The sequence below is a fragment of the Alexandromys fortis genome, unplaced genomic scaffold (assembly GCF_014885135.2).
Source record: "Alexandromys fortis isolate MF-2015 unplaced genomic scaffold, M_Fortis_MF-2015_v1.1 scaffold_44, whole genome shotgun sequence".
Lineage (NCBI taxonomy): Eukaryota > Metazoa > Chordata > Mammalia > Rodentia > Cricetidae > Alexandromys > Alexandromys fortis.
Genome location: NW_026067921.1, coordinates 7,852,439 through 7,867,409, shown reverse-complemented (window position 1 = coordinate 7,867,409; position 14,971 = coordinate 7,852,439). Strand labels below are relative to the sequence as shown.

Here is a 14,971-nt window from a genome sequence, read left to right as displayed (position 1 = left end):
GTTTTTTTTTTTTTTCCCCCTCCTACTCACAAGCAGCTAGTGCTGGTCTCAGAGGCCTAGCCGGGCTTGTCTGTGAGGGAGGCTGGGGTGGTGCCTGCTCTCCCAGAGGGATCTGAAGGGCAATAGAGAGGAGGAAGTAGAACCCTCAGTCCTGGTCAAGACACAAAACAGTGCCTGTGGTTGGGGTGTTCTCATTCCCTTCTGCTTTCTTCTGAGCTGAGAAGGACCTGCTGCAACACACTGGGGCAGCCTCAGCTCAGTTTTTAGGAAACAGGAAGGGAAGAGCTTCCATTTCTACTCCTTGGATGGATTCTGGACTCACCGGAAGTCAACCTCTACAGCCCCTCCTCAGAGTCTCCTTTCTTCGACTTATAAAATGCCCGATTTCAAAGAAGGGACTTAGCTCCCATTCTCTTTTTGCCTTAAAAAAGTGGCTATGAAAACAATGCATAAAAATAGGCCTCTGCGGACACAATAGGACTGAACAGGGTGTGGTTTGCTTGGCAAAGGCACAGGCAGTTGTTGCTTTTGGTCTTGGAATGCGCCAGACTTTGCCTCTGCCTGATGAAATCCTAACCCGTTTGAAAGCAGCTCCTTGGGAGCGAGACTCCCATCTTTAGAGTTAGCCATTCCCTTCTTTCTGAGCCCCTAGCATTTTGCTCTTATAAAAAGCATTCATGGGGGCGGGGGTGGCTCCGTGAAAGGCTTGCTGCACAAGTGTGAGGACCTAAGTTCGGATCTCCAGCGACCCATGTAGAAAGCTGGGCCTGATAGTGTGTACCTATAATCCCAGCACTGTAGAAGGGAGACAGGAAGATCCCTGGGGCTTCCTAGTCTGCTAGTCTAGCTCTGGGACCAGTGAGACCCTTTCTCTCTCTCTCTCTCTCTCTCTCTCTCTCTCTCTCTCTCTCTCTCTCGACCTTCTCTCTGTCTCTCTCTGTCTCTCTCTCTGTCTCTCTGTCTCTGTCTCTGTCTCTCTGTCTCTCTGTCTCTCTCTCTCTCACACACACACACACACACACACTCATACCAAAAAAAGGTGGAAAGTGATTGAGGACGACTCTTGACATCCTTCTGCATACATGGAAGTACACATACAGACACACACACAAGCATTCATCTTATGTTGTGATAATTGCTTCCTTGCAATTGTGCCTTATTGCATTTCCTCAGCATCTATAGACTGTATTTTGGCATCATAGTTCTTTAATAAACGTTTATTATATGAGTCATGGTTCCTTGGCGCTTGTATTTCAGTCTCAAGTTTTTCTTTTTGTTTGCTTGCTTGTGTGCTGATTTTATTTTATTTTTTCAGTGCTAAGAGGCAGGTAGAATTTCCCAGGGCCTCAAACACACTAGGCAAATCATTCTACCATCGCACCATACCTCCAGCCGGCTGCTGTGTTTTAATTCCTGGCCTCGTCTTCCTTGGGTGAACTACTGGCAGGTTAGTTCAGTGTGGAACAGAGGACTCACTAAAATGAAAGGTAATTTCTTTTTCCTAAGGAATTGTTCTAGTAGGAACGAGAACTTCAGATGTATCATCTCTGTTACAGGTACAGGAACTGTTTTCGGGAAACACTGCCGTCATTACCTCTGAGAGGCAAAGTTCGTGGCTGTTATTTTCCATTTACAAACGGAAGCTTTCTCTCTCATTCACCAATTACTCCGCTCAAAGAAATGTGTGAGGAGTTTGATGTGCTCCCAAGGTATGAGAGACTGGTTCTTGCTCTCAAAGTCATACTTTTACTTGAATGAAAAGATGTTGGCCCGTGAAAGCCACTGTGCTTTGGGAGCCTGTGGTGCATGGGAAGGATCCTAGCAGAAACTCCACATGGAATACAGACAGTAAGTGAAAGAGTGTCCGGCCAACAGGACTGTGGACATCAGCATGCTATGAGATGAATAGAGGCTGGGCTGTTTATTGTTCCTTTGGCCTCTGTTGGTGTTTTTGCGACTGCTGTAACAAATTAGTACAAACTGGTTGACTTAAAACAACAGAATTTTATTTTCTCACAGTTCCGGAGGCCACAAATGAAATGAAGGTTTGGGCAGGGTCGGCATCTCTTGAGGCTTGGGGGTGGGGAGAAAAATCTGTCCCTGGCTTCTTCCAGTTACCAATAGCCTCAGGCTTCCTTTTGGCCTGTGGCCACTCCAGTCCAGTCTGTTTCTGTGGTCACACCGCCTCCTCGTCTGCTGTGTAGGGTTCCTGTTACTCCCTCGTAAGAATGTGTGTGCCTGCACAGAGGACCCAGCCAGATGTGGGATTAGCCTCTCAGGACCCTCAATTGCAATCTCATCTTTTGTCACAGAATGTAGTAGGCACCCTTGGGTTCTGGAGCTAGGCTGTGGGCATTTATGGAGAGAACAGGGAACCACCGTACTATTCTCTGCCCTGGACTGTATCAGATAACCTGATACTCCCATGCTGTGTCACCTGGGTTCCATTGCCCTCTGGTTAACCCTCGGGCTGTCCAATGGGAGACATTAGCAAGTATCAAGGAGTAGGAGGAAGAGCTGAGGTTTCTCCTTTCTTTAGCAGGGTGCTTTTGGTGCTCCCAACGAAACCGTATTCCTCCATAGTTCCTGCTCATCTGGGTTTTCATCTCTCTCTTCTCTTCAGCCCTGGCTTCTTCCACCATAACTCTGCCTGTGTCGTCGAAATATGTCCTCTCCACCTTATTTTCAGTCTTGGTTGATTATGTCTTCAGGTTCCTGCCATGATCTGGGTTGACAGAAATCTCAAGAGGCAATGTTTTCATTTCTAGAACAGAGCTAAACCCAGGTTACCACAAGCTAAGTTGGACACTGGATCTAGCATACAACTCAGCCATCCCTGTGGGTCGTTCCACAGTGAGGTGCTGTTTCGGTAGCTGCTAAGGTCTTGCTGTCACGACTCCTGCCTCGGTGACGTTGTTTCACGGTACTTTCTATTATTATTTTTCTACCTCAGCTTCTATTACCCGATGGTGTCTGTTGCCACCTGACTGTAGGTATTGTTTTTCATGTACCGTTTAGCTTCTGCCCACAATACCTGACTCCCTCCAGTATGATTCAGATCCTTTCCTTAAAGGGGTCTACCTGGCTTGGTCAACAGTTTACAGAGGTCTCCGAGCACCAGGCTTCTGTTATGAGTTACCAGAGAGTGCTTTTAGAAGGATCCCTGGGCATCGTTTTCCGAACATGAGACATTGCTAAAGGTTTTTGGACAAGGCGGAGCAAGATAAAATCAGTTTTAGGACTACATACTTGATGGCAGTAGTCAGTGTGACCAAAGATAAATTTAAAAGCAATTATAATAGTCTAAATGAGAATAATGGGGTCCGAACCTGGGCAAGGGGAAGGTTCCTATGAGACACTCAGGAGCAAGGCCAGTCATGAGTTCCTGGCTTTGAATTTGTTTTTAGCACCAAGGACTCTTTCAATAGTTTTCAATCACATGGCACGTTTTTTAAGGGAAGTACACAAATACCACTAGGTGTACTGATAATGACAGTATGGTCTTTAAAGATTTATTTTTATCTTTGTGTGAGTGTATGAAAGACATTATTATCAATGGTTACATTTTGGAACACACCCAAGAGAATGTAAGAAGCAGTAGTCCCATGAAGAGAACTTGAACTTGAATATTTTCTTTAGTTCCTGTTTTCTAGAAAAATAGAACTCAAACTAAATCGTAATACCAATGTTTTATTTAGGAGATGCAATCCCAGGGCAGCGAGTGTCAGAGGAAAGGGGAAGCAAGAAGACAAGGCAATTCTGCCCAAGGGTGCTTCAGAAGCCACAGAAAGATGGAATGCCTGCTCCAATGGCTTTGCAGAATATCACTGTGCTAGGGGATGAAACCGTGCCTCAGGTAAGTGCTTGGGAGGGAAAAGACAAGAGAATCAGCTTCTTGGGGCCTCTCCTCTCCTCGTTCCCAGTGATCAAAGTCCATACCACCTTTTTTTCTGTCAATGCTGGGTCACATTACCTGTTCCCACTTAGCGAGCTACAGTGCAGCTTTTAACCTGGGTTGAGGAGGACAGAGACTTAGAAACCTACACCAGAACCAGCTGAGTCCAATTGCTCTCTGTGTGAGAGGGGCGGGGTGGGAAGGGCAGCAGCTCTTGGTTGCAGGACTATGCGGGCTACAAGCGGAGCATGTCCCAGGCCGGACAAAATAAGCAACGGAAAGTTTGGGAGGTAGTAGAAAGGGACTCTGGCAAGCACTGGAGGCATGCCTGAGAGATAGCCGGAGATAGGAGTAGAAAATACAGTTCTATCCAGCAGGCACTTGGAAACTCAGAACTGGAACCATTCCAGAGAGACAGTCTTTTGAGGGCTCCAGAAACAATAGCAATTTATAATCCATATCTGATTACTCCTAGACAGCATTGACTAATGAGGTAGGAGCACGGGCTCTGGAGCCAGGCTGTACTGTGCTTAAGTCACCCTGTGTGTGCGGTGGACAGTTTACCGGCCCTCGCTACGCCTTAGTCGGTGCATGCTGGACAGCATTTGTCTCCGCTCGGTAGAGGCTAAATAAACCACAGCTTTCACTGTCCTTTCATCCAACTCTGAGACTCTTGTGTGACGTCACCAATAGTCTCCCACCCAGACAAACTGTCCTGTGCTGCCCCTAAGTGTCTACTGAATACGACGAGGTTTTCTAGCTGAGTCCTTCAGTTGTTTTCAGGGGCGAGTGCCTCCCTCGGGGTCACATGGTCATGGAGTCCCACTCTTGCTGGTTGCTCCCTTTAGGGGACACATGAGGCCCTAAGAAAGCAGCATGGTAACCCCTTCCTGTTGGCGTACAGACAGGATGTATCTAAAACTGCCACCTGCTCTTTCCACCTTCAAAGTAGGACGATGCTTGGGAGCTTTCAGAAGACACAGAAAATGCAGAGGAGCTGGGGCTGCATAAAGTCATCCCTGTAAGACGGCAGAGGTTCTTTCTTAATGTCTGCCCATGTGTGCGTGTCTGTGTATATACACATGGGCATGCAGGCGTCCACAGAGCCCAGGAGAGGGGGTCTGGTTGTCTGGAGTTACAGGCAGTTGTAAAACCTTGATATGTGTGGTAGGGCCCCAACCTGGACCTTCGGCAAGAGCGGGATGTGTTCTTAAGCACTGAGCTACCTTGCCAGCCCTAAAAGTTTAAAAAGTGATGGGAGGATGGATGCTAATTATTAATCATCATCAAATGTTGTTCCAGGATCACCCTTCCGCCCTCTGATTTTATAGACAGGGTCTCGCTGTATAGCCCTGGCTGACATGGAATTCGCTGTGTAGACCAGACTGACATTGAACTCCCAAGTGCTGAGATTAAAGATGGTAGGTACCACCACACCATGCCCAGTATTGCCTTTTAAATGACTGCATGTCCTAATTTAAAATTAGAATGGCCTATCCGAACTTTAAAGGGTTTTGTCATTAGCACTTACTTTTTTTTTGCATGTAATTTACAAATTTGTTGCTTTTTCACCCATCTATCCCAAATAAAAAGAAAGAATAGCTGTTTTAGTCTCTGATGTACCCTAGGTGCCTAGAACATTTCATGAAACATAGTGGTCCTTAATACCATAATCATGTACCTCCTAGTAATATTTGGGTTAAAAATGAAGTGAATGGGGTGCTGGCAAGAGAGCTTAGTGGTTAAGAGCATGCTCTCCCATAGGACCTACGCTCAGCTCCTAGCACAAATTCACAGTTGCCTGTAACTCCAACCCCAGATCTCATGTTTTCTGGGCTCCATGGGCACCTGCACACGTTGGACATAAATACTCTTCTCTCTCTCTCTCTCTCTCTCTCTCTCTCTCTCTCTCTCTCTCTCTCTTTCACACACACACAATTAATTAAAAATAAAATATATTGGAAACGGAGTGCATAAGTAACAATGACCCACAAGATTATATGGTGTAGTAACACGGCAGCCATCTGAGCTTGTGTAAGCAGACTCAGCCATAGTCTCATAAGGATGAGATTTCCTCTATGCTCTCTTAGAACACATCCCTTTGTTATTTGTGGAGGGGATGATCACACTGTCTTGGGGTAAACAAAGTTGGAGTGTCTTAGAGATTAATTTCCAAAGAGCTTCCTGGTGGGCATGCTAAAGGTCCTCCCCTAATTCTTCCCGGAAGTTGAATGGTCATAATCACAATATTACCTAAGGGATTGACCAGCAAACTCTTTTTCCCCAAATACCTCTAAAGTTAAACTTCCACTGAAGTGTAGGTAAAATTATCTGAATTAATGACTTTGATCAACTCCTGATTCGTGGACTCATGGACTCTGTAGTACTATGGCTTATCTATCATGACCCAGGAGTTCTAACCTATGGTTGGGATATATCCAGAGCTAGTAACATCTACTCTAGGCCAGGCAGGCAGACATTTCAACCTATGAGGCCAGTTGCTCATCTTTGGCATGGTACAGATAAGTAAATGAAGTCTATAGAGGCCCCAGATCCAGAATCAAATAGAGGATGCAGATTTCAAACCATCCATTCCCGAAGGCTATGATTTTTCTAGAATCTCCTTTTAAGCCACCGGTTTCTCCTTCATAATATGTAGCAACACTACTTGTGTACGGAGTTGCTGTGACAATTAAATATATATACAGCAGAATTCTCAGCAGATGACAGCATTCACTTCGGCTGCACTTTAGGAATGATAATGAGTCTTTTCCCTTGGGGAACAATCATGAAACCTCTCCAGGGAGAAAAACAAGAGCCCTGACTTAGTGGGTGACAGAAATAGGTTCTACGGAGGTGGGTGTGTTGGAGTAATCCTGTCTAAACGTCTAACTTTTAAACAAGTTGAAATTCTTATTTAGGAGTTGACCAAACAGATATGATCATCTAATTAATCCTGGACTTTCAGCCTCCAAAACTATGAATCGAATAAACCTCGTTATAGAGTATCGGCCTTATGTATCTTGTTATTGCAACAGAAAATTAATTAATACAATGTCGGAAGCACCCCATGATCAAAAATATCAGTGGGTATTGCTAAGTGTCCATCTCAAGACACGAGATTTCTCTAAAAAGAATCAAATGCAATGTCAAGGTCTTAGCCCAGCGGCTGGGGCTCTAGCTCATTTGGTAGACTGCTTGCCTGACATGCACACAGTCCTGGCTTCCAGCCTCAGCAGGACATAAACTGGGGGTTGTGGTGCCCATCTGCAAAGCACTCAGAGGCTGGAAGAGGCAAGACCAGGAGTTCCAGGCCATCCTTGGATCCATGGCAGGGGTGGGGGGAGCCTCACTGTCAGCCTGGGCTACTTGAGACCTTGTCAAAAAGAGAAAGCAAGCAAGCATGAAAAAGCAAGAAAGGAAGGAAAGAAGAAAGAAAGATCAAAGATTTGTAGTGATGAGGCGAGCAGGCCTGCTTTTCATCCTGCCCAGCTCCTGCCCCGGAAATAACAACACACAAACTGTATTCATTTAAACACTTCCTGGCCCATTATATCTAGCCTCTTCTTGGCTAACTCTCATATCCTGCTTTAACCCATATCTAGTAATCTCTGTATCACCACGGGGTCATGGCTTACCGGGAAGATTCTAACCCACATCCATCTTGGGCCGGAGCTTCATGGTGGTTGCCTGACTCTGCTTTCTTTCTCCCAGCATTCTGTTCTGTCTTCCCTGCCTACCTATGTTCTGACCTATCAGGCCAAGCAGTTTTCTTTATTAATTAACCAATGAAACAACAGATAGATAGAAGACCCTCCTACATCAAAGATTGGTCTTTGAGACAAAGAGAAAGGGGAAAAGGTTTATATAAGGAATTTAGACAATTGTAGACTTTTAATATGAACTTAAAGATATTATTAAATCACTGCTAATTTTCCCAAGTCTTAAATGGTATTATAGTTATATTGAATACCCTTAGTCTTTGAAGATGTATGCTGGATTATTTTAAGTGAGATGCCAATTAAAAATTTCAATATTCAACTTATTTTCAAATGGACAAGCATGCCTAATCATAGGAAGAGATAATGCAAAGGTGAAAAGAATATAAACAGTAGCTGAACAGAGATGAAAAATACAGAGTCATTTGGTCATTTGTTGGATTTTTTCAAGCTTTGTGGAGTTCAGAGTCTTCAAAATAAAAAGCTGGGGTTGGGGAGTCATCTCTACTTCATGACTCCTTACTAACCTGATACAATAGAAGGAACAGGCTGCCTTAAATGAGTCTGAGTTCCCCCTTTGGAGTTGCCTGAGCAATGAGCTAGCTCAAACCGTGTGTATGGGACTAGACTGAGGCAGGGCCTGGGGATGGGTGGATGTGCCTGGAGGTTACTGGCTTCTTGTTCCTTGTGTAATAAATATCCCACCAAAAGTCTAAGTGCGGCGATAGAGTGCCTTGGAGCCCCCATGGTGGCATCAACTGTTTCCTCATCCCCAATCCTCTATAAAGAGTCCCAGCCAGTTGGTTCTCTTGGCAGATCCTTCCATTTCCCAAGGGAGAGGGGCTGTCCCTTGCTATGCGTGTTAATAAACAGACTTGCCTCATCTGTTCAGATCAGACCCTAGTCTCTTCCTGCTTTCAGCCTCTATGCTGCCTCTGAAATCCAACACTGGGCAAGGTATGTGGGTTTTCCAGGCAACTCTGGTAAACAGGCACCAAAATCCAGGCTGCCCAGGGTCAACATAGTCCCTTTCCCTTATCCCTTTCCCTAAGGAAGTGGATCTCATTCCTATGCATGTAAAAGAGAGAGATGGGGTCCGTTAAATGGGATATAAACCATTCTCTGACCAGACACCCAAGCAACAATGAACCATGGAGTCTCTGTATCTTCTTTTAATGATACTTGCTTTGTCAATTTTTTCTTTCCACAATAAAACCTAATTTCTTGTGCATGTGTGTGTGTGTGTGTGTGTGTGAGAGAGAGAGAGAGAGAGAGAGAGAGAGAGAGAGAGAGAGAGAGAGAGAGAGAGAGAGAAAGAGAGATTGCATGTGTGAGCAGAGAGCCCAGAGGCTGATGTCTTCTTTGATGGCTTCCTCTTAACTTTTGAGGCAGGGTCTCTCACCAAACCTGGTGCTCACTGGCTAGCTTGGCCAGCTAAGAGCTACAGGGACCTCCCTGTCTCCATCCTCCTAGTGCTTGAGTTATAGATGTATACAACCTCTCCGAGCTTCTTATGTGACTTCTGGGGATCCAAACTGCAGTCCTCATGCTTTGGTAGGCACTTTACCGACTGAGCCATCTCCCCAGCCCCATGTTTACCGAGCTCAGGTCCTGTTACGTAGCCCGCGTTAGCCTTGAGTTCACAGCAGTTCTCCTGCCTTCGCCTCCTAGATTCTGGAATCAGTGATGTATGCCACTATACCCAGAAGAATGTCTTAGTTTGTACCATGTGACACAATAGAATTCTAATCAAACGATACTACAAAGAGGCCCAACTGCAAGACGACTTATTTTAAGTTCAAGAAAACACAAGCAAATTCAGAAAGCCAAAGAGGAAAGTGCTGATAAATGAATTTATGTCAAACATTTAAAACCTTAACATGATGAAAATGAGGATAATGACAACAAGAGCAGCAGCAGAAAAACACTGTGAACAGAGAGAGCCAAAGACAAATGGAGAGGGGAGAGATTCTCTGCGATCCGACAGAAAAGGTACTTCTGCAGTATGCAAGGAGATCTTAGTTTCACAATTCTACCAAAAAACAAAATGAGCAGAGACATGGGCAAAGAATGTGAACAAATACTTCACGTCCTAAAAATAAGAATGGTGTCGATGTGCTGGAACATACCTTCGATCCCAGGCCTGAGGGGAAGTTGAGGCAGGCTGCAGATTGCTCTGAGTGCCAGGCTAGCCAGGGCTACAGAAGGAGGACTTGTCTTACAACAGCAAACAAACAAAAAGTAGGTGTAGGGGCTTGGAGAGATGGCTCAGAGGTTAAGAGCACCAGCTGCTTGTCCAGAGGTCTTGAGTTCAATTCCCAGCAATCACATGGTGGCTCACAACCATCAATAATGAGATCTGGTGCCCTCTTCTGGTGTGTACATGTTAACTGAACATTGTATGCATAATTAAAAGAAGTAAATAAATCTTTAAAAAAAGAAAAGGAAAAAAAAGTAGGTGTGGTCAAAATCCCTTGGAAAACATGTTCAGCTTAGAAAAATGCAAGCCGTGAGAACATACTCATGCTTCTGAGTGACAGATTTTTTTTTTTGTTTTTGTTTTTGTTTTTTCGAGACAGGGTTTCTCTGTGGCTTTGGAGCCTGTCCTGGCACTAGCTCTGTAGACCAGGCTGGTCTCGAACTCACAGAGATCCGCCTGCCTCTGCCTCCCGAGTGCTGGGATTAAAGGCATGCGCCACCATCGCCCGGCTGAGTGACAGATGTTTAAGTTCAATAAAATGTGGTTTTTAGCAAAGTTCAGTGGATGTACCCTACTATGGAAGCTGAATCAGGACAATGTGGGAAGGTTGCAATTTGGAAGCATTTAATTGTGTGTGTTTGAACCTAGGACCTGGCACATGCTGGGCCAGGAAGAGTTGTCATTGAGTGTAAATGTTAAATGTACATATATTATGATCCAGAAATTTCTTTGAAGTAATTTATTCTATGGATAAAGTCACAACAGAAGTTTCTAAATATAAGGTTATTCGTGAGAGCATTATTTGTAATAATAATAGTATAAAATGCAAAGAATTTAAATGTCCATTAATTAGGCAGTGGTCGGCTTTATGGCACAGATAGTGACTACACGATCTCCATGTGCTGCCATGTAATTTTGCTGACATATTATTAGATACAGCATATAAGATACTGTATATTTACATAATCACCCTGCATAGAAATATTGTATGCATTCTATATCCTTATATGGAAAATATAGGCTGAGAAATAGTTCTCAGAGTTTTAACTTGTGATAAAAGCAAGGGCATCTTTGTCTTTTTATACAAAACCACTTTGAAGTTTCCATTTATTTTCATCATTGTCATGTCTTACTTTTACAATTAAAAATATGCAAAACATACCTCAACACCACTTCCCAAATGTCTCTCAATGACCCTTCTGATGCTTTTGAAGGAAATCTCTGAACTACTGAAGCGAGATAAGGTTGCACGCTGCTTAAATCGCTTTTTAGCTGGGAGTGCAAATATGGAAATGTACTGAGCCATTGTGATGAGGAAGATGATTCTTAGCACCTAAGAAGGCTGCCGCAGAGCAGCTGGCAAGCTCCTACAGCAGCTTGAGGTCATTCACCCTTCTCTCCTGGCTCAGGCCCAGGCTTCAGCAAAACTTGGATTTGGAAAAGCCTAAGTGGCCCAGCGAGAGAAAAGCAATGTGATAAGCAATTTTCCTTCTCCTCTTTCTTTCCCTGTCTCTGGAGGTTCTTCGAGAACATGAAATTAGAGATATAGCCACAATTCAAAGCTACCGAGATCTGAGGACATTTTGAGAAGGCTCTTCGATGATTCTCATTCTTTGTAATTGCTCTGTGCTTGTGCTTGGCTGGTCCTCTTTAGAGCATCCCGGGTATTGTCAGGTCCAAAACCCTCCTTCCTCCAAAATGGCAGTGCAGGTGGCATTGCCCTAAACAGGAGGACTTTGGCTGGGTAAACGGAAGGATTTTGAGCAAGCCTGAAGGTTTGTGTTCACTAGAAAAGCAGCTCTCTTCTGGAGGTTTCTGTTTACCAGGAATCTTGGCCTGTACCCTTCCCCCAAATGCCAGCCACGTCAGGCAAGGGCATCTAGTTCCGGGTCAATCCACCCGTCTGTGTCAGCTCAGATCCCTACCCTGCTGGGTGTCATATAAAATCTGCTTGTTTCCCCACCATTTTGCTTTTCTCTCTGCCTTGATCCCCAATAAATCTGCCTTTCGGCCTTTGGGGCGGTGCAGTCCAGTACTTTCTCTGTGCCGTCTCTCATAGGTATGAACCTACAAGGATGGCCTCTGTCGGGAACTTTTCCCTTCAGTGAAGCGGCACATTCCGTTCCTGGTACATTGTCACTTCGTTTCTGTTAGTCATTTCACAGCTGGATCTTGGGAGGAGCAAAATCTGAAATACTTGGGGCCGATTTCACAAGTAGGCTGAAAACAAGGCCTTCACAGTTTCTGTTTGTAATTTTCAAGCCAAAAGAGCCCGTCTGCCTTGGTGGATGCGTCTTTCCAAACAGTCTCCGTTGTCTGCAGATCTGTCTACCTGGCTTCCCCTTTGGCTCAGAAACCTCGGTCTGTGGCCATCCTGTCACAGGTGGACGGATGCCAGGCTACCCACCGTTGTTTGTTATTAAATTGGTGATGCAATTTTTGTTTGGCAGTTTTTGACGCTAAGGTTATTCAAGGATGCTATTTAAAAATCCAAGTGAACTACCAAGATAGACATCAGAGCGGATCATAGACTTGTTTTTTTTTTAGGCTGTTCAGGGACAGTAGACGAATGCACAAATTTGTTATTGTAGATTGTTATGAATCCCGAAGACGCACATACGGGGATCATTATTGTGGATTGGCTTGTGACAGCTGGCCCTGATTTTACTTATTTCCTCAAGAAGACACTTTGAACAATTATTGAAATGCCTCCCCTCTGTAATTACAATAATAATGATGATGATTTTGCAACTGAATATGCAATTCAGGGCATACACATGCAACTGTTTTTAGCTTCTTTCTCTTTTTACATTGATGTCAGCTGCTGTCTTGGATTATGAAGAATTGAGAAGGACTTTCCAACCAAGGGTCAATGAGCTACATGAACAAAGTCATCTGTGGCCGATCCAGGAAATCACTAAAATAATAATTATTACAGTTAGTATTTAAGGAACACACTAACTGTGAGCAAGGGTTCTTTCCCCTCTTCTTTTTTTAGGGTCTTTGGAGGGAAAAAAAATCTATTTTTAGTACTTATCTGCTCTTAAAAATAAAGTATCTTGCTGAATAATAAAATTATAAATGCCTGACTGCTTTATTCCTTTGTATTTTCTAATTAAGGAGCTTCAGGGGGGAAAGATGATGAACCAGAGCAAAGAGGTATGTCCTGTGGGTCAGAGAAAAGGACAGAGATGGGAGATGGGAGCTGCAGAAAGGCTAGAGAACCAGACAGTAATCAGGGACAGGTCAGGGGTAAGAGAAGTTAAGACAGAATGGCAGTGATGGACAGAACCAACAGGAAGAGAGAAGACAGGGAAGAGAATGCCGGACAAAGAGGGAACGGTTCAGGGGAGACTGAGGGAAGATTGACAGTTGGAAGCTAGCTTGGCCTACACAGGTTCTCTTTGTCTCTCTCTGTCTCTGCATCTGTCTTTCTCTCCTTTCCAGCTTGCACATACAGAGACAAATAAATAAGGTCAGGCCTGGTGGGGCATGCCTGTCCTAGTGCTTGCAAAGCTAAGGCAGGAGGAACTTGAGTTCCAGGCCTCTCTGCGCTACATAGTGAGCAACTATCAAAAATAAAATAAGAAAATATATAAATCAGTAAACAGGGAAATTAAACAAATGAAGTCAGACAAAAGCCCAAGATTTAGATTAGAGCTAGGTGGTGGTAGCACACATCCCAGCACTCAGGAGGGAGAGGCAGGCAGACCTCTGTGAGTTCGAAGCCAGCCTGGTCTACAAAGTGAGTTCCAGGACAGCCAAGACTACACAGAGACTACTACCCTGCCTCAAACCCATCTCCCTACAAAAAGCCTTAGATTGATATATTTTTTTTTTTTTTTTTTTGGTTTTTCGAGACAGGGTTTCTCTGTGGCTTTGGAGCCTGTCCTGGAACTAGCTCTGTAGACCAGGCTGGTCTCGAACTCACAGAGATCCACCTGCCTCTGCCTCCCGAGTGCTGGGATTAAAGGCGTGCGCCACCATCGCCCGGCCTTGATATTTTTTTTAAAGCATGTGATGGTTAGTGTCGTTAAACTGAGAAAACTCTAGAATCACCTGGGAGATGGCCTCTGAGCAAGCCTGGCAGGGACTGTCATTCAGTAGGAAGACCCGTCACTGTGAGTGGTGCCGTCCCCTAACTGAATCCTGGACTCGGGGAGCTGAACAATAGCAGGCAGGCCTTCACTGCTCTCTCCTGACTATGGATATCCCATGATCAGCCGCTTTCAGCTCCTGCTCCTGTGAGTTCCCTAACGTGAGAGACAGGGCCTTGAACTGGGGGCTAAAATAAGCCCTTTCTTCCTCAAGTTGCTTTGGTCAGAATATTTTATCACAGCAATGGTGAGAGAAATAAACAGGTAAGGCGTGGGGGCAGAAGCTTTCAGCTCAGCACTCTGGAGACAGAGGCAGGCAGAGTTGCCTGGTCAGTAAGTTCCAAACCATCCAAAATTACATAGTAAGACTCTGTGTAAATAATAATAATAAAAAGAAAGAAACCAAAGCAAAGCATGTGACTTAAGAAGTCAGTACACCCCAACTCAAGTTGGAGAAAATGAAGCCAGAGGTAGAGGTTCTGAACCTTTGTCTTTTATATTTAGTATATGGCATCGCTTTAGGTTGGTTATAGACCTGGGAAGAAGATTAGAGAATTATCCATAAATATGCAAGAATATGAATCATAATTTTCAGGGACTAGCAAGATGGCTCAGCAGGTAAAGGAACTTACCAACAAGCACTGCCCCATCCCCTCCCCTCAGCACTCAAGAGCACACGAACACATGAACCCACAAAATAATAATTTAAAAAATTATCAACACGATAAAGTCTTCTACAAAACTTTGCATTTGAGGGCTGGTGAGAGGACTCATTGAGTGAAGGTGCTTGCTGGCAAGCTTGGTGACCTGTGTTCAATCCTCAGGACCCACAAAGTAGGAGAGAACAAACTCCCGTAGGCTACCCTAAGGTGTGAGATGATTCAACTTGATTCCAAGGACATCTACTATCTTTTTGACCTTGGATGTAATTCCAATTGATCTGGGATGTCGAGAACCAGGAGACACAGGTTACTTCCCCTTTGCTGTGTGCCACTGTCTAGGACATTCTGTGTCATCCGGGACATCTCTGTGTCCCCTTGCCCTCTGAGTTGCCCTCTGG

General features: G+C 44.6%; 1 protein-coding gene across 17 annotated transcripts in view; it reads left to right on the top strand.

The window, feature by feature from the left end:
• Positions 1-12,903, top strand: part of LOC126501214 (uncharacterized) — a 166,316-nt gene extending 153,413 nt beyond the window's left edge. For 13 of the 17 annotated variants that reach the window (XR_007591568.1, XR_007591566.1, XR_007591573.1 and 10 more), the window contains 4 exons: positions 1,316-1,447; positions 1,557-1,709; positions 3,699-3,856; positions 5,198-12,903. The gene's annotated coding sequence lies outside the window, so the exon portion shown is untranslated. The other 4 variants (XR_007591576.1, XR_007591574.1, XR_007591570.1 and 1 more) reach the window with 4 other exon arrangements.
• The last annotated feature ends 2,068 nt before the right edge of the window (positions 12,904-14,971 follow it).